Below are 20,339 nucleotides of genomic sequence, written 5' to 3' on the forward strand. Positions count from 1 at the left end.
AAATGACTCTGAAAAGCCGCAAATGAAAAGAGCTCTCTGTGTGGCTGTCACCGTGCATTAAGCTTGTACATTTGTCAGCTCTCTTGTACTTCCATTCATCATTAGTAAATGAATGCCCAGACTACTGTTTGAAAATACAAGCACTAAACCTTCCGAACAAACAAGTATATCATGGAGTTAACTTTCACTTCACAAAAGGAGTGCTAGGATTTTTTCAGAGTCTATTTGTGTTATCAGCCAGCAAAGATCCACAAATAGACGTACTGTCTCACTTTTCTATTTCAGCAGTATTTCATGAATGCATTAAATGTTTCCACTTTCTTCTTCAAAATGAACTGCACAAGCCTGCAAACTGTGTGCATGGGCTCTGTGCTATTTGCCTTATGATTGCTTTAGCACGAATAGAAATATTTTAGCTCTTCCCCCCAAAAGGCACACAAAAACTTCTAAAAGTTTGCAAGCAGCAATTATATTAAATGTCATCATACACTTATTTATTTATTAGTAATTTATTTATTGCATTTATATCCCACTTTTTTCTCCAAGGACCTCAGGTACACACACCCCCTGTCCATTTTATCCTCACAACAACCCTGTGAGGTAGGTCAGGCTGAGAGGCATCGACTGGCCAAGATCACCCATTGAGTTTCATGGCCAGGTGAGGATTTGAACACTGGTTTCTTTGAGGTCCTAGTCCAACATGCTAACTGCTACACTAACTTACAATCATTTACCATGTGTGTATTCGACTTTATGTGCTTGGCAAAAAATAAAAAACAAAAAGCGGGCAAGGATCTGGGAAAGAAGCCTTTGGCAATCCTGCTTGCTGTTGAACTCATTGTGTTTTGACTATACGTGATTATGGCTTTAGGCATGATCCCTGGAATGTAACCCCTGCGTAAGTTGCAGGCTTATTGTACAGTGGTACCTCAGTTTAAGAACAGTCTAGTTTAAGAACGATTTGGTTTACAAACTCCGCAAAACCGGAAATAGTGTCTTGGTTTGAGAACTTTACCTTGGTCTAAGAACCGAATCCAAATGGTGGAAGGGCACTGGAGGCGGGAGGCCTCATTAGGGAAAGCACGCCTTAGTTTAAGAATGGTTTCTGTTTAAGAACGGACTTCCACAACGGATTAAGTTCGTAAACCGAGGTACCACTGTATTACAAGATTCACCCAAAATGCAAGTTGTGGGACAGGTCGGTTCATCAGAATGCAAACTTGGATAGCTCCTGAAATTTTATCATCCAGAATTTCTTCTTGTTTGGCGATCGTAGCCGAGTAAGATTGTCTTCCATAAACACGGTTTTAACAATGAGCCCGTAAGTGACTGTGGAGACCATTTCTGGATCCACACATCCTTCCACACGACCTTCCATTAGTTTCTGGGCGGGAGTTGATCACGGTGTGGATTTGCCAAGTGTGCCTTCCTCTTAGCACGTTTCTCCCTTGAGTCCTGAGTTCGAGTGTCTTCAAAGCCCATGACACCTTTGGTAAAGGCTGTTCTCCAACTGGAGTGCTCGCAGGCCAGTGTTTCCCAGTTGTCAGTGTTTATACAACATTTTTAAAGATTTGCCTTGAGACAGTCTTTAAACCTCTTTTGTTGACCACCAGCACTACGCTTTCCATTTTAAAGTTCGGAATAGAATAGTTGCTTTGGAAGACGATCCATCAGGCATCCGCACAACATGACCAGTCCAATGAAGCTGAAGAATCATTGCTTCAACACTGGTGGTCTTTGCTTCTTCCAGTACACTGATATTAGTTCGCCTGTCTTCCCAAGAGCTATGTAAAATTTTTCGGAGACACCGTTGATGGAATCTTTCGAGGTGTTGGAGAAGGTGTTTATAAGTGGTCCATGTTTCACAAGCATATAGTAAAGCTGGTAGGACAATAGCTTTGTAAACAAGCATTCTGGTTTCCCTGTGAATGTCCTGGTCCTCAAAAACTCTGCATTTCAATCGGGAGAAAGCCGCGCTTGCAGAGCTCAGGTGATGCTGGATTTTGGCATCAATGCTGGCCCTTGTGGAAAGATAACTGCCTAGGCAGGGGATGTGATTGACATTTTCCAACGTTACACAATTGAGTTGGATTTGTGGCGCTGCAGAGGGGTTATTTTGTACTTGCTGGTGCAGCACTTTGGTTTTTTGGATGTTGAGTAATAGGCCAAGCTTTTCGTAAACTTCTGCAAAGATATTTAGGATGGTTTGGAGGTCATCCTCTGAGTGTGCACACACTACGTTGTCATCAGCATACTGAAGCTCTATGACAGAAGTTACGGTAACCTCACTCTTTGCTTTCAGCCTGCTCAGATTGAAGAGATTTCCATCTGTTTGATATATGATTTCTACTCCGGTGGAGAGTTTCCCTTCGACAAAGTGTAGGATCATGGCAATGAAAATAATGAATAGAGTTGGGGCAATAACACAACCCTGTTTAACACCTGATCCTACTGTGAATGGTTCACTTTGAGAGCTATTGTTATCTGTGATTGTTGCTGTCGTATTATCATGGAGGAGCCGAATGATGTTTACAAATTTATCTGGGCAGCCAATTTTCAGAAGGACAGTCCACAGGGCATTGCGATTTACAGTGTCGAAAGCCTTAGTCAGGTCAATAAACGCCATATACAGGGGTTGGTTTTGCTCTCTGCATTTTTCTTGAAACTGTCGAGCGGTGAAAATCATGTCCACTGTCCCTCCAGAAGGCCGAAAACCATTTTGGGATTCAGGAAGGATCACCTTGGATATTGTTACGAGACAGTTTGCTAAGATCCTTGCAATAATTTTGCCGTCCGCAGCTAATAGAGAGATGCCTCGATAGTTTCCACAATCAGTTCTGTCACCTTTTTAAAAGAGATTGCTAATTTTGGCATCCCTAAAGTCTGTTGGGATTTCTTCTCTTTCCCAGATTTTTTCAATGAGCTTGTGAAGTTGTTGTGTAAGTTCAATTCCACCCACTTCGGCAGGTATCCCATCAGGTCACTGGCTTTGTTGTTTTTCATTTGGTTAATAGCTGTACACAACTCTCCCAGATTTGGAGATACTGCAAGCTCATCTCTAACTTGTTTTTACGGAATTTGAGAGAGGACCTCAGCAGCTACAGGCGAGTTGCGGTTAAGGAGATGTTGGTAGTGTTCTTTCCAGCGCAGTGCAATCGCTTCTTTATCTTTTAGAAGTGTGACACCATCTGCTGAGCATAGGGGGCATATGCCATGATTTATTGGCCCATAGATGGTCTTTGTGGCTTTAAAGAAACTTTGTGCATCATGAGTGTCGGCTAAGTGCTGGATCTTTTTGAGCTTTTTTTTTATCCACCAGGTGTTTTTTAGTTCTCTGGTTCTTCTTTGAACCTCAGCCTTAGTGTTGGCATAGTTATTTTTTTCTTAGTGGGACAGTTTCTGTCTCTTTGCCAGATCTGAAAGACCTTCCTTTTCTTGTCAATCATGCATTCAATCTCACTGTCATTCTCATCAAACCAGTCCTGGTGTTTCTTGGTTTGGTATCCCATAGTTTGTTCACAGGCTGCAATAATGGATGTTTTTAGCTTGGTCCAGTGTTCCTCCATGTTATCAGGGAATTCTGAAAGCAGATGGTCCTTAAGAGTCATTTGGAAGCAATCCCGCTTAATGGGATCTTGAAGGGCCTGAGTGTTTGTTTTGCCCCTTGGTTTCCTTCCTTGAAGCCTGTGTTGAGGTATAATCGTGGAGCGTATTAGTCAGTGATCTGTCCAGCAGTCGTTGGCACTTGTCATAGCTCTGGTAAGGAGCACATCACGGTGATGTTTAGCACGGACAATAACATAGTCTAAGAGGTGCCAGTGGTTTGACTGAGGATGCCTCCATGAAGTTTTTAATTTATTTTTCTGTCGAAAGAGTGTGTTGGTAATAACAAGGTTGTGCGCTGCACATATCATCAAAGTAAGATTCTGTTCTGGTTGCTGTTGCCAACTCCTTCTTTCCCAATAGTCCCAGGCCATAGATCGAAATCTTGCCCAACTCTTGCATTAAAATCACCCAGGAGGATGATAGGACGGTATCCAGCTGAGAGTAATTTTTTTCTTTAATGTCTTCATTGGCATACAGTGTTGGTGCATAAGCGCTTATAACAGTAGCCTGTTGGTTTTTGGTGAGCTTTATTCAAATGGTTGAGAGTTGCTCATTAATGATTTTAGTGTCTATAACGCTCTTGGCATCTATCCCTTCCCAAGTTTCTATAAACTACTTATTTCTCCAGGAAATGTTTTGCATTGGTTGTTGGTGGATCCTTGTGAACCGTGTTCACAGTGCAAGTCAGATATGCTTCAATTCTCATTAAGGACCCAGCTTTATAAAACCAGGACCAGATGCAAAGCACAGTACATCAGGAACAATACAAGAGGATTATAGGCCCACTGCAATGCCACAGAATCGTAGAGTTGGAAGGGACCCTGAGGATCATCTAGTCCAACCCCTTGAAATGCAGGAACACGCAGCTGTCCCATATGGGGATCAAACCTGCAACCTTAGCGTTAATAGCACCACGCTTTAACCAACTGAGCTAACCAGTTTTTTCAACAACAAAATCCAGTATGAAGTAGGCTGACTTGGAAAGGGGGGTGATAGAGAAGTTCACACAAGCTCCAAAATATAATATTGTACTAGTAGGATTGTCATAGACTAACTCATATGTAGGAGCAAATGTGCCTCAATCTGAACTGAATAAACTCGTCAGCTTGAAACTTATCTACTTCAAGTGAGGAAAAGGAACAGTACTCTAGTCATTTGAGGCAAACCCCAGTAAAACCACCTTAAAACACAAATAGGTAATTGATGAATGCATTAAATTGCTTGTTTGACAAGAGCCAACAGGCTGTATTCAGTGTAAAAAGGTAAAGGTAACCCTGCCCGTACGGGCCAGTCGTGTCTGACTCTAGGGTTGCGTGCTTATCTCGCTCTAAAGGCTGTGAGCCGGCGCCGTCCGAAGACACTTCCGGGTCACGTGGCCAGCGTGACGAAGCTGCAGCTGGCGAGCCAGCACCAGTGCAGCACACAGAAACGCCGTTTACCTTCCCGCTGTAAAGCGGTACCTATTTCTCTGCTTGCACTTAAAGTGCTTTCGAACTGCTAGGTGGGCAGGAGCTGGGACCGAACGACGGGAGCTCACCCCGCCGCGGGGATTCGAACCGCTGACCATACGATCAGCAAGTCCTAGGCACTGAGGTTTTACCCACAGTGCCACCCGCGTCCCGTATTCAGTGTAGTGTTATGCAAAATGTTCAGTTGGTGCTGCAAGGATTTATCCTTGTGCAATGGAACATTCTTCCCCTTTTCTCCCCCATGCACCCCCTAAATCTGTTCCGGAGGGGTCTCCTTACCCTCTGCAGCAGATTTAGGGACAGCACATGGCACACATAGGAGGAGGGAAATCCCACTGGGCAAAAGCTAATCCTTGCACTATTTAGTAGAATAAGTAAAATAGAGCTTCTCTGAACACGAGAAGAAAGTCTGCTGTGTTTTGCTTGCTCTTCTCTTCCTTCAGTATTCGTTTATTGTTTTGTATACCAGTTACAGTGAAATTAACTTTAGAAGGCTCAACTAGTAAGCTGTGTAAAGAGACAAGATCAATTTCATTCCTGGATCATTCAGATATTATCTCCTTTCAGAGTGTTCAGCCTACATCAATTTTAAGCTAATTTAAGGAAAGGAGAATTTCAGATACAGGCTTGAAACATTTTCATGCCTAAAAATGTGAAGTATAAATATCAAACAAATACATTTGTAAAGTCACATGTAGCATTTACAGTGATGCCTCGCAAGACGAAATTAATTCGTTCCGTGAGTTGCTTCGTCTTGCGGTTTTTTCGTCTTGCGAAGCACGGCTATTAGCGGCTTAGCGGCTATTAGCGGTTTCGTCTTGCGAAGCAAGCCCATAGGGAAATTCGTCTTGCGAAGCACCTTGAAAAACGGAAAACCCTTTCGTCTAGCGAGTTTTTCGTCTTGCGAGGCATTCGTCTTGCGGGGCACCACTGTAATTATATTCATCAGGAGCTACAATATTCTGCAGTTCCCTATTGAATGTACACTATGGCAAACCTTGGCTTACTGTAATTCTAAGTAACTTGGCAAATGGTCTTTGGAGCATAATTCTAATTGAATATAATACACCAAGTGCCACTAGCAAAACCAGGCCCCCAGGATGATGGGTAGGTTTATTAATACCCAATATGGAAGGAAGCAAAGGTATCAAGGAAGTCAATTTGATTACTATGCTTATAATTCTGGAGATACAACATGAATAACAACCAGCATTAATGAAACGCAGGGTTTTACTATAAAAAATAATTATGCTGAAATAGCACCAGAAGTTTATCTCACTGGAACTGCATTCCAGCCTTATAAGAGCTCCCCTTTCACCAGACCCATCAGCATTTGATAGTAGAAATTACATTTCTGCTTCAGGTAGGGAACCTGGAAAATATTTCTTAATTGTTGGATCAGAAACATTTTAGACAGCATTAACAAATTTTCAGATTCCTGAGCAAACAGAGTCTGACCAATCTGTATATAACAAACTCATTAACTTAGAATCCATCATTTGTACAGAAAACAGATCCTGGCTTATTACGATGGTTAACAGTCATTAACTAGAGTTCTCCAGCTGGATACAATGGGAAACTCTAGATTAAGACAAGCAAAGAATGAAGAATATTTGTATGCAAGGGCTTGGATAAGCAAGGGGCATACAAGCCAAATGATAATAAAAATCATGGTTGATGAAGCTAGGGAAATATCATCTGAACCCTGCCAATGTTGGCATTCTGGGGCAACAAATTACCGTATTTTTCGCTCTATAAGACGCACCAGACCACAAGACGCACCTAGTTTTTGGAGGAGGAAAACAAGAAAAAAAATATTCTGAATCTCAGAAGCCAGAACAGCAAGAGGGATAGCTGCGCAGTGAAAACAACAATCTCTCTTGCTGTTCTCGCTTCTGGGATAGCTGCGCAGCCTGCATTCGCTCCATAAGACGCACACACATTTCCCCTTACTTTTTAGGAGAGAAAAAGTGAGTCTTATAGAGCAAAAAATACGGTAAGTGGGCACAATTTGTCAATTCCCAGAGTTTATTCTAAACAATGATGCCTGATAAGAAAACAGGGATCTTGATACAAGTAAAAAACTTGTTACAAAAAACAATGTTGTATTTTAATTTGACTGTTAGTGTCTGGAATCTAAACAGAACTCCTCAATTTGCTTACCCTTAATGAAGCTAGAGTTAAAACACACATTCACACAAATCTGACACTTGTCTGGAATGACGGATTGAACAAACAAAAGCCAAGCAATGTAAAATGTATTTTAAAAGGTGAAGTCTGCAACTTGCTCTTAACATTTTAGGAAAGCTAGTAAAAAATATATCCACTACTATATATACATGTTTGTGTTGGCACATTTGTTTGCTGTGACAACAGCATAAAATAGCACAACATTGGCATTCTATATTTTGAGATGTTTTGAGTAGCTCTGTTCTGCCTTATGCAGAAAGATTTGGACTACATTGTTGATTACAGTGACTAACAAATGTGAAAACTGCAACTAGCGACTTAATACGAATATACAGTATAATTTGAAACATCCCCCAGATATTATACAAACCTTCTTGTCATCCTTCTCTGCAGGAATCAAGTCAAACTTGTAAAATGTGCAGTGCAACAAAAATAAACACCTTCCCTACAAAAAAAGAGGCTAAATTGTTGTGAGGTTATTTATGTATGACATTTATATCCCACCTTTCTTCTAAGGAGCTCAAGGTGACATACAGTTCTCTTCCTCCCCATCTTTTCCTCACAATAACCCTGAGAGGTAGGTTAGTCTGAGAGTGAACGACTGGCCCAAGTGAGCTTCGTGGCTGAGTGAGGAGTTGAACCCTGGTCGCCCAGGGTTAATCTAACACTCTAACCATTATACTACACTTAAATTGCCATTTAAGTTCGAGGGAGGAAGGACTGCTAAAGCTGAATGTGTTGGGGGGGGGAGAGGGGAATATGGGTCTCTTTTCCCTGACACTAAAACTTGGGGCCATTCAATAAAATTAGTAGTTAGTTGCGGACTGGCATAAAGTACTACACATTAACAAAAATAATTTATTATCTAAAAGTTGTGATAATGTTCTGTTTACAGCCACCTAATCCAGAGGCCAAGACAAGTTAATGAAAATTAGAATTATCTCTATAGCCAAAGACATCCCCCATCATCAGAGGCAGTATCTCTCTGGATACCTGATACATGGGGCATGCAAACGGGCGGCTATCGCCATTTTTCTTTGCTTGGGAAGTTCCCTGGGCAGCTGATTTGATCACAGCTGGGATCACAGTACTTACTGGATTAGGTACACTCTTGGCTTGGTCAAGAGGCAAGCATTTTTATTTATTTATTTTATTTTTACTCAAGTTCCTAAAAAAGGTTGCAAGGAGTTGTTGAGAAATTGCATCTAGCCACCCATAGCATTAGCATGAACAGACATTATTTGGCTGCATATATGATCAATGCATATTTATCTGGTTAAATACATGCTAACCCTAAACACCAGTGTTGGAATAACCATTATAATGACAATGCAAATGCTACTGCTCTAATAGCAATACTTTTACAATATGGCTTTTCTTGTGGCTGTGGTGTGTAGCCTATTTTTTTAAGCTGCTCTGTTAATAGTGTTTTATAGAAGGTGGTTGTTTTTACTGATGATTTGTTAATTATTTCATATGATTTATGTTGTAACTGTGATGTTCTATTATGTTGTTATTTATTTTACGCAAGCCACCTTCTGACTTGTGAGAGTGAAAAGCAGCATAGAAATATAATTAATGGAAGGAAGGAATGAACGATCAAAAGGACACTCCTCTGATGGTGGATATGAATCTCACCTGTGTTAATTATAATGCAGACATAGAGGTTTCCTCCATTCCAAAATTCCATAAAAAGGAATACTATTACTGAACTTACTCAGAGCAGAAATGCTGCATTATCATACAGCTATTCTGCATGCGTTCCACTGACCATGAGAAGGAAGCCCCATTCCCCAAGCATCCATTGAGCTATGTACACTGAAGTTCATGGAAAGATAGGAAGGGTACAAATATGTATGATCCCATGCAGCGGCTCAGCTGCAGTGGGTTAAAAGTGCAGAGATATTTCCCCACATCTTTTCTTGAGCACTGAAGTGCCCTGCTGGATCAGTCCAGTCCAGTATACTGATAAGCTGCCCTGGTAACTTGTTGAAAGGCAGGATATAAATAGCCAAATAAAACACCATCCTGTTTTCCAGAGCCAAGCAGATGCTTCTGAGAAGTTCACAAATGGGGAACAAAGGCAACAGCTTTCCTGCTGCCCCCAGTAAGCGGCAATTGGAGGCACACTGGTTAAAATTTACAGCTGATGAGCACAGGCTTCAATCCTGCTCTCTGCAGGAGTCTGAGCAGGATTTAACTCCCACTCAGCAGCTGATGAGCAGGGGTTAAATCCTGATGTTTTGACTGTGTGCACGCCAATTTCCTCTGGGAAACTGGTACATGCAGCCAATATAGAATTGAACCCCGTGCCATCCATCAGCTGGTGTCACCTGCCCATCAAAGTGACATCAGCTGGTTGGTAGGTGGCTAGAGTTTTTGGGAAATGGTAGAGGGCCAAACAGGACCCCTTGGTGAGCCAAGATTGTCCTTTGGTTAGAGGTCCTCCACCCATGGCTTTAAAAAATCTGAAATCTGTTCTCAAAGTGGGACATTTTACCTCTTTAAGCTGAATATTACTTGTTGTTTAACAGATCATTTCTGACCTCTGTGTACCAACTACCTTCATATTTATTGAACTGTCATATTCTAGAAAGCGGGGGCTTTGATGTCAGAAGAGTGGAGGCTGGATTTTTTCCTTCCTTCCAAGTTATATAAGGTTAGTCCCATACTTAAGATTCATATTCCTAACGATGTTTTCCTAGTTCAAAAACTCAAAGATGGCTGGATTCGCTTATTTTATTAAGACCCATGAGAAAATTAGTCAGCTCTATGTGCAGATCTAGAAGTCCTGATTCTAAAAATAGCTTAAATAACTATACTGTGGTTTTTTTTACAGCCTTGTGAAGCCTGTTCTTTTTTCAAGTGCTCCAAGTTTACAATTGGAAAACAACTTCCAAAATCTTCTTAAATAAAAGTACTGTATAGTGGGAAACAGGAACTGACGCATATGTGACAAGATGAGCAGGTATCAACTGTAACATGTTTGGATGGTTGTTATAAACAGTCTGAGTAAGAAAAGCAGCATTTTAGAATAATGAGATTAACTGCAAAAGTTATGGCTGCAAAAAATAAATAGAAGTAGAGAGGGCCTGAAAAAATCCAGAAATGCCTGGGGGTGGGGAATGTGGCAGATGTAACTTTATTTATATAAAAAACACCGTATCTGGTTATCTGTAAGAATGAGTATTTGACAGTTATTTAGCATCTTAAAATAATCCACAAAGCAGAGCCATTTATTGCAATATTGAGGTCCAACACTTGAGCTCATAGGACATGACTAAATATTAATATCAAGCAATTTCAGTTACAAAAATCCACAGGGGTAGCCATCCATAGTTATTCCCAATACAAATAAATATATGCAACCTAACCAAAACAATCGAAATCAGTAGCACTCTATAAAAACCTTTTAAAAACCAAGGACTACACCACACCAGAAACATACAAAGGTCTAATAAAACTGATAAAATGCCACAGGTTACAATAATAAAGCCACATTTGGTAAAACTCCCTTTTAAAAATTTGAACCATATGGAGTTTCAGTCTAGATGTATATCCGAAAGGACATGAACTCACAGAAAAGGATGACGGCTGCTTGTTTTCAGACAGAGAGACCTATGGTAGAAATAAGGTAGAAAATGTATTTCTTATTTCTAGGCTCCCAAATCAACATTTTAAGGGCCACACCAGATTTGTGCCTAGCCTTTTACCATCCTTGCCCTAAAGCAGGGTTTCCCAAACATTTGGACTACAGTTCCTATCACCCCTGACCACTAGTCCTGCTAGCTAGGGAGGATGGGAGTTGAGGTCCAAAAACAGCTGGAGACCCAAATTTGGGAAACCCTGTTCTAAAGACTGCAAGAGCAGAGAATAAATGCTTATATTTGTTGTTATTTATTTAATTTATTGGATTTATGTAATACCTATTTGCCAACCACCCAAAGAAATTGACAATTTCTCTCTCTCTCTCTCTCCCTCTCTCTCTCTCTCACACACACACTTGGCAGAGGATAAAAATAAAATACAGCAAATCCACAAAAAATATTTTTATTGGCACTCCTGATTTAGAATTACTAAGGTTTTTCTTTGGTATATTTTATTAAAGGTTTCTTGTACGTGCAATGTCTCTTTTTTCAAGTTACATTTTCTACAGGTGAGCTTCATTTGTTGAGACATTAGTGTTACATTAGGAAAAAAAGGGGGGAGAGGTGGAGGGGGCCATGGTGGGTGGGGGTGGGGTCGGGTGGCGATGTTTTAAATTTTACTTAATGTATGTGTGGGGTTTTGTGTCAGCGTCGTTTGCGCAGGTTCTCTTTGCTATTCGCTTGTGTTCCTTTGGTGGTGAGAGAAGTTGGGGTTGGTCTAGGGCCGGCATATCCAAAGTCCTTTTCGGGGGCCTAATCCGGCCTGCCGGTCGGTTTAATCTGGCCACTGTGGCAGTTTACTTCCTGGGGTAAAATCCTAAAAAACCTCAACAATTTCAACCCTAAAAAAAATCAACAACTTCAGTCCTAAAAAAGGGTTGGTTGAACCTTATGGCCCTTAACTTCATCAAATCTGTCCCTCTTCGAAAAAAGTTTGGACACCACTGGTCTAGGGTGTGGTTGCTTGTTTGTGATTGGCTCTGGTGAACTTTGTTTTCATGTGTGGGTGGATGTTTTGGATCAGGTTAGCCATATTGATTCGTATGCCACTGGTGGATTCTTGTCATTGTTTTGTTGGGCTGTGTATGTGATAAAGGGGAGCCATCTTCTTCTATTTGTCCCCGTGTTAGTTTCAGCTTATTGGTTAATTTAAACAGTAAGGCTGTTTCCCATACTACTTGGTACCACTGGTCCACGCTTACTCCTGGACAGGTCTCTCCAGTGTCTGGTTATGATGTTTCTGGCTGCTGAGAGGTGAGTTATGAGTTCTTTGTGATGTGAGTGGGCATTATTGTCTTGGAAGGATTACTGAAGTTATTACAACGGCTTGGCAATTTTGGTAATTTCACTGAAACCAAAGTATGTATACCTGAATGTTAGGGTACAAGCTTCACGCAAACTTTGCAAGTGCAATGTATGGAGCACAATTCTAGAAGAGCACAGAATTTAGCTCATTTAGAATCGTAGCTCTTGTTTAAAAAAAAAAAAAGAGTTATTTTTATTTATTTATTTATTTGATTTCTATACTGTCCTTCACCCAATGATCACAGGGTGATTTACAATATGAAGTACAAAAATGCACCACATAGTAACCAACAAAAACAACCCCACCACGTTTTTAAAGGCCACAGATTCTAGACCATATGGGAATGAAGGTATACTTGAAATTGCAGACATGTCACCTGCTAAGATTTCAGAAGGCAATGAGCAGGTGAATAGGATTTCTAATGGGCTGGTTGTGCTACTCTGCAGACCTTCTTGCCTCTCTCTGTGATCAAAGCCACAATAATGCAACGGACATTTCCTCAATTTGCATAATTTGCACAGGTTCTTGACTCAGAATTTAACTGCCTGGGCCACAGGCATTCCTCTTTCCCACTTTGATTTGTGTGGAGCTGCTGGCTGCTGAGAGGTGAGTTATGAGTTCTTTGTGATGTGAGTGGGCATTATTGTCTTGGAAGGATTACTGAAGTTATTACAACGGCTTGGCAATTTTGGTAATTTCACTGAAACCAAAGTATGTATACCTGAATGTTAGGGTACAAGCTTCACGCAAACTTAACTCCCGCAGGAAGCCTAGAAAACTCAGAAGAATAGTTGAACAAAAATCTTCTTAAAAAAATGTTTTCTTGGAACAGGGAATGATTATTAAAATAGCTCCACACCTCCTAAGGACACAAGCATGGTTAACAATTGGCCTGAAGAGCTATTAAGACAATGTCCAAGAAATTTGGCCTAGCAATGGGGCAAGCCCTTGCATAATGAGCAGCTTATGTAAACAGAAATTAAATGTGCTGGTAAAGATGTTCAATTAGGTCAAAGAAAGGAAGCAACTAATTATCAAATTATTGTTTCCAAGTTAAAGACTGAATAGAGATGAAGTTCAGGAAGAGGTCACAGAAATCAAAGTTATAATAAATACTTCAGGGGAGAACACAGGTTGAAATCCATGACTTTTTCTTTAAATGAACTTTGCAGGCTTTAGAAAGAGGGAAAGTGCTTCTCCTGGTTTGTTAGGTCAATCTTGCCAGACTAGCCAGTTTATAAAAACGAGAAATTCCAAGTATAAACCCCCATTTTGCCACCAGAGACAGGGGTAAGGAAATATCCCAAATTATGGTATGTAAGCTTTTTTTGTACTTATGGTATGTAAGCTTTTCAGTTATATATACGTACATCTACATGACTTTTGACGGCTGTTCAAGGGAGACTGCATTTGAACTGCAGCTGCAATCCTATACACAGCTTACTGAGAAATCAATAAACTGTGATACGCTTTAGGAATGGCTTTCTTCTTTCAACAGATGACAGTGCACTGACACATTATATCCCAGTCTGTAGCTTGTCTAGACCGCTAAGGAAAAGCATTAGCTTTGGGTGTACTAGCCTAGTGTGTTTGTGGGAAAACAAACTTTTTTTCTGTCTCCTTAGGGCTCAAGAAGGTGGTGGTCACAGTGTGCACCTTGGGGAATGTATGGTACTGAATTTGCAGGGACTTTGATTCTACCCATGCCTTGCACATAGCAAGCCAGTCTATGGCTTATTTCCTTCCTGCCATGCCAGGAGTGGAATGCACCAGTGATTCCCACATCAGAGGGAACCAGGCAGAGGGCCTTCTTGGTAGTGGCGCACACCCTGTGGAACACCCTCCTATCAGATGTCAAGGAAATAAACAACTATCTGACTTTTAGAAGAAAGCAGCCCTGAAAGCAGCCCTGTTTGATCTTTTATCGTGTTTTTAGTATTCTGTTGGGAGCTGCCCGGAGTGGCTGGGGAAACCCAGCCAGATGGGCGGGGCAGAAATAAATAAATTATTATGATTATGATTATTACATCAGCACATTCATGTTGTTGCAATCCAGCCCAATCTCTGAGTGATGCAAGATTCCAGGGGTTCCATGCACTTATCCAGGGTTTGTGTTTCCTTTCAGAATGAGGCACAGCAGACTGTGGTGTCTTAATGATATATGGTTTATTTACACACATATGCAACTTAAGCGTACAATGGAGGAGGGGTTCACAGCATCAACACCTCAAAAGAGTCTTGCTTCTCCCCTAGCCACAGCCTTGGATTCAAACAGAAATCAAACATTGCTCGCTGACCCTCCGCTTGCTGCTTTTGCTTCTAGCTCACATCACAGCAAACTTTGCTCTAAATTCTGCCTTTGTCTATCTCAGCTGAAAGACGGGCACCATGTTTTGGCATCTGGCACAGAGCCCCCTCTCCTTTGTTCTCTTAATGACCTGCACACATTTTCCTGGGAGTAAGCCCCACTGAACACAGTGGGCTTACTGCTAAGTAAACGTGCATGAGCAGCATCACTTTTTGAAGCATGAAAATTCGTCAGATTAGTACGGTTGAAAATTAAGGGCGCTGCAGCCAAACAGTGAGCTGCACTGAACGCAAAGCATGAAAACTAGGTCTTGGAATACAGGGAACTTTCTAAAGAGAGATGTGGAAAGGTTCTGTGCCCAGACACTTCGTTCTCACTAGAAACACATACATACTAAAAGTACACTTAAAGGATAGTGTCCACATACACAATTCTTCCTGCTTAAGTAGTCATGAGGAGCCTTTGCTTCAAGCATGGGTACAGTTGGCAGAGAGTGTGTTATCAGTTATGGTTTTATTGGCCCTCTTCATCTAAGTGTTTAAAATGTCAAGCAAATACTGCATTATTTCAGCGTGCCTTTGGTCTGTCAGGTAGCAGAATGGCTATCCCCCTTTGCTTGAAGTGTTTTACTTGGTTTTCTTATATACAAATCTTATCAAAACGTTTTTAAAAGTATGTTTCCAAGTTTTGTTATGTTAGCTGCCTTGGGAGTCCCTATGGGGCAGAAAGGTGAGTTAGAAATATTTTAACTAAAATAAAGGCACTGGGGATTTATCTGCCCCATCCCAGAGAAGAATGACATAATCCATATTGGTCCTACGATTTCCTGTCTCCCTCAACTGCAGTCCATTAAAAGTTCAAGCACGAGCTTGAAAAGTTGCATAGGATTGGATGCGACTTACAAAACTGGGTCACAATATTCAAATGCATGCAAAAAGGCTCATGCTGGCACACTCAAAGAGTGCTGCATACAAACCTTTTAATCAGAACTCACATACAAAACCTTGAAAAAATTGTCTTGGAATACCGATACAGTTTAATTTATTCCCTCTGTTTAATATACATTGGATAGTGGAGAGAAAGAAGCTGTGAGGCTGAGCTTGGAGTCAGCACAAGTCAGATTCTGGCTTGTTTTCATAAGTGTGGCAGGGGAGGAGTGAAGTAAAAGTGTGTGCACCAACACACTGAACATTCATGTTAAACCATAGTTTAAACTATGGTTTAACGTAACATAAGAACCAGGAAATAGGTTTGCTGGAATGACAGCAAGGCACAATAATTTCACTCAAACTTTGTTCTGTGTTCTTATTTGAAAGAGAAGGAAACCATGGCAAGGTGAAGATTCTTTCCAGGAAGCCATCTTTCAAACTAAATTTCAGTACATCTTCCAGAATTCCGAAGTGTATAAACCATTTCTGACATTTAAGGAAGATGCACATTGCCTGCAGGTTTTAAAGAAAAACTAAGCAGAAACTGCCGGAATATCAACAGTCTTCAAAGTCATGCAATTATACAGCTAGCTGGATTTAAAAAGGGGGGGGGGGACTGACAAAACCCACTCCAAATGCTGAAGAATTTTAGTTTCAAATTGTTAAGTTTCATGGAACATAGTTCCAGTTTTAGATTTTGTCCCAGATATTAGCATTCCATTTGTTACTTTAGAAACCTCAAAGCCTCATGCACACTGATAGCTTTATCAATATACTCCACTATGGAAATACAAATCCATTTTGTTGTCACCTCTCTCCAAAAATTCTTTTGACTGAACTCAAGAGACGCTGATAAGCATGCACTGCAGACTCTCTAGCAAAAAGGAGTTAAGCAGTCAGTCAGTCAGTCAGTCAGTCAGTCAGTCAGTCAGTCGCATGTCACATGCATCTATTCTATTCAAAAAACACCACAGAAGTCTGCTCTATGCTGAGCATACGCTTGCAAAGGCTAAAATAAAGGCCATTATCAACAGAAGCTCTTATGCCCATGAGACACAACTGGCAGCTTGTTAGTGGATGCCTACCTTGACACAGATCGCTATGAAAGATGTATCCATTTTCCAAGTCCTGAATTCAAAAAGGGCAATCAATACAAACTATCAAAATAATAGTGAGCTGAACTTTAAAAAGTGCAAGACAGACATTGTAAAGCCTTTTGACTACATATAGGATTATATCTACTAAAAGTTGAGTCCTCCTCTAAATATCAGATTTCCTTAAAGTTAAATTAAAGAAGCAGCTCTGACAATGTAAGAGTTACTCACAAGACCTTTATTCAAGTTGGAAAATTGCAGACAAGTAATGGTAGTTCTGGTATGTTATTTCACAACCTGGCTTGGTGTAGTACTTTGTGGGGTTGCTTCCCAGGGTAAGAACTTAGGAAAAGCTATTTTCAGTGCAATCCTATGTGTGTCTACTAAGAATTAACACTGACTGAGTTCCATAGGGCTGATTCCCGTACAAGCAGGCATAGGTTAAGAGGCCTTAGACCCAGTTTAAGTCGTTAATATATTATTTACTTCTATTACTACCATTTTCTACAGCTGGAGTACAGTGGACAGAAATAAAGCTTTATACAGTACTTATTTCAAAATTGTGCTAATGTGCAAAGGTGTGGTCTATGGTTGTCAATAAATTCTATGGTGCTACTGGGTGACTGGTACAGTTTGGCATAGCTCAGTGTTTTGTATGCAGAAGGTTTTGGGTTCAACCCACAACATTTTTGTTTAGTCAAGCCTATCCAGATGTTCAGAAAGTAGAAGTACCGTATTTTTTGTTCTATAACACGCACCCGACCATAACACGCACGTAGTTTTTAGAGGAGGAAAATCCGTAGGCATGCCACCCGTAGGCATTCCCGCCATAACACGCACAGACATTTCCCCTTACTTTTTAGGAGGAAACAAGTGAGTGTTATGGTGCAAAAAATACGGTAATTTTAATCTATTTTAGTATTTTAACTTCTGCATGTTTTAAAGTATGGTTGTGAATTTTTCATGATTTCCTTATTTTAATGTTTTGTAATCTGCTTTGAAGTTTTTTTTTACAATCAAGCAGTGTAATTTTTTTTTACAAAATAAATAAAGCACAACTAAATATTTGCCTGAAATTCTGGATGAATGTTGCCAATCTGTGTACATAAAACAATGCCTGACTCTAAAAAGTTTTTTTTATAATCCTATTTATTTATTTATGCCTCCCATCTAACTGGATTGCCCCAGCCACTCGGGGCAGCTTCCAACAAAATGTTAAAACACAAATACCCCTAACATTAAAAACCTCCCTAATTCATTCAGATACCAGCATTCAAATCCCAGTGCTACCAGAAATTGTGCATCCTTGGTAAATTTAATTCTTTTCCTTGGCCCCTCATAAGTAAAATAGAAGTACTAGAGACCCAATTCCAGGATTTTTGCAAAAGCAGAACAAGGAATACTGCCAAGTTTTTCTTTCTTTCTTTCTTTCTTTGTATGTAAATATTACTAGTAATCTGAGTAATTCAGTTTTGAATACTCCACAAATAATCTTGCTTGGTCTGGGAAATTATTAGTTTTTATGCAGGAAAGAGAACAAGCCTATTTCTCAATTTTGAAGGACTGTATACAAGTTTTGAAGATATTTGTAGTATCCTTGACATTGATGGAGACTGCAAGTAGCTCCACTCTTCCTATGACACCAGGTTAAACATTGGGACCAAATGCTATATCCATGAGATGTTACATACTCTCATTTTCTAATATTTACAGCTATCAAGTAGTAGTTTAAAATCAAGCAACACCAAGACACTAAAGATTCTCCTTTTAACTGTTCTAATGGCTGGAAGGGCAGCCACCCAAGGCACCAATTGGTTACCCTGAAGTGCTTAATTAAAACAAACTAAAAATCACTTGGTAAAATCTGCCAGACGAGCAGAGAAGAAATGCTCACATATTGGGCCAGTGTCTGGAGTCAGTCTCTCACTCTTGTTTATGGAGGGAGATGATAAGCAGGCCCAGCACATCAGCAGCGCAGGAGCTGACTGCCAAGGGTGCAGTCCTGCTGGCTGATGGGGTCTGCTTTGCCAGAATGTTTCCAGCAGAACACTTGTTTCTCTGCAGTGCAGCTGGGAGGGCGAGAAAGGAGACACAATGTCTCCTTCCCACCCACCTTCCTGACAATATAGGGTTAAACAAAACCAGTTAAACATTAGCCCAACCCCCTGCACTGATTCTGCGCAGGGGCAGGTGCTCCCTGGGTGGGGCTAAGTGCTCGTGGACACAGCCCTAGAAATTAGCAAGTTGCATTATTCATTTAAAAATCTCAGCAGTTTTTGGTTTCTGCAAATTCCTGGGCAGCGCCACACACTTTCTGCTAGTCATACACAAGTCAGGAACTAGCAACAGCTTATGTGTGGCTCAGACTTCACCCTCAGACTTCCCAGTCATACCATAAAGAGGAACGCAATGTAGTATCTGCAGGAGGGATAATGCAATGCGTAGTTAAGTACTGATGTAGTACAAGACATGTTTCAGCTCACTGGATTATGTCCAAGACAAAATCCAATGAGCACAAGTGCTTAGAATAAAAAAAAAACAAAAACAAAGCAAAGCTCACATATTTTAGATAATTTTCACCAAATTTGCATTTAATCCCAGCTATTTCAGAGCTAGGTAATTAACATTAAAATGCCTGCTTCAAGACACCTGTGTTTAAGGCTGATTAACACAGGGGTGGGGAACTGTTTTCAGTCTGAAGGCTACTTTCTCTCATGGGCAACTTTCTAATAGCCACATGCCAGCGATTTGATAAAACCAGAAGCAAAAATGGGCAGGGTCAGAATGGGCAAAACAATGGAAGTGACTCTTACCTTTGCATAATACGCTACATCCCAGTTATGTAAAAGTCTAAAGGTTTTCTCTCACACACACACACCTTCACTGCCCATTCAGGTGAACAAGGAGCATTGCCATAGTTCAAGGACAGTTCCAGCCAGGCAAAACCACTTGAGGGTGCAGAGCTTCTCTTGTCAGGGTGAAACCTAGGCAGAGTCTGAAGGGGGGGGTCCTAGACTCCCCAGCCCTGAATAAACCTTAAGGTGCCTCTGAATCATTTTGGCAAGTTCTCCTCCATGTCACATACCATGTGGTTCAGGGTGGACCCCTGACACTCCAGGGGTTTTTTCGTAGAGAGCAGGGAATTGGTAAGTCCACTCCCACAACCATCCTTTCACCTGTGATTCTCAGAATCCAACCCCATTACTTTGCATCAGCACTAGTTAACAACAGAAATGTATTTGGATTATGTTTTGAAGAACTTCCTCAAAACCATTCTCTATACTCTGTATAAAGAGATCCAAATTCTATTAGCAAAATGACAAAAACATAAGATTACACAACTAGTTTCCAATTTTAACATATTTTGAATAAAGTTATACACAATAAGGGACGCGGGTGGCGCTGGGACGCGGGTGGCGCTGTGGGTAAAACCTCAGTGCCTAGGACTTGCCGATTGTATGGTCAGTGGTTCGAATCCCCGCGGCGGGGTGAGCTCCCGTCGTTCGGTCCCAGCTCCTGCCCACCTAGCAGTTCGAAAGCACCCCTAAGTGCAAGTAGATAAATAGGTACCGCTTTATAGCGGGAAGGTAAACGGCGTTTCCATGTGCTGCGCTGGTGCTGGCTCGCCAGAGCAGCTTCGTCACGCTGGCCACGTGACCCGGAAGTGTCACCGGACAGCACTGGCTCCCGGCCTCTTAAGTGAGATGAGCGCACAACGCTAGATCGGACACGACTGGCCCGTACGGGCAGGGGTACCTTTACCTTTATATACAATACTTGATGTTTGGCA

The 20,339-nt window shown here is 41.1% G+C and overlaps 1 protein-coding gene across 4 annotated transcripts in view; it reads right to left on the reverse strand.

The window, feature by feature from the left end:
- Positions 1-20,339, reverse strand: part of PPP2R5C (protein phosphatase 2 regulatory subunit B'gamma) — a 77,166-nt gene that overhangs the window by 46,723 nt on the left and 10,104 nt on the right. The window contains exon 2 of one of the 4 annotated variants that reach the window (XM_079948655.1): positions 16,541-16,583. The exons of the other annotated variants lie outside the window; for them this stretch is intronic. The gene's annotated coding sequence lies outside the window, so the exon portion shown is untranslated. The remainder of the gene's footprint in view (positions 1-16,540; positions 16,584-20,339) is intronic. 4 annotated transcript variants of the gene reach the window in all.

The sequence above is a fragment of the Podarcis cretensis genome, assembly GCF_951804945.1.
Source record: "Podarcis cretensis genome assembly, chromosome: 1".
NCBI lineage: Eukaryota > Metazoa > Chordata > Lepidosauria > Squamata > Lacertidae > Podarcis > Podarcis cretensis.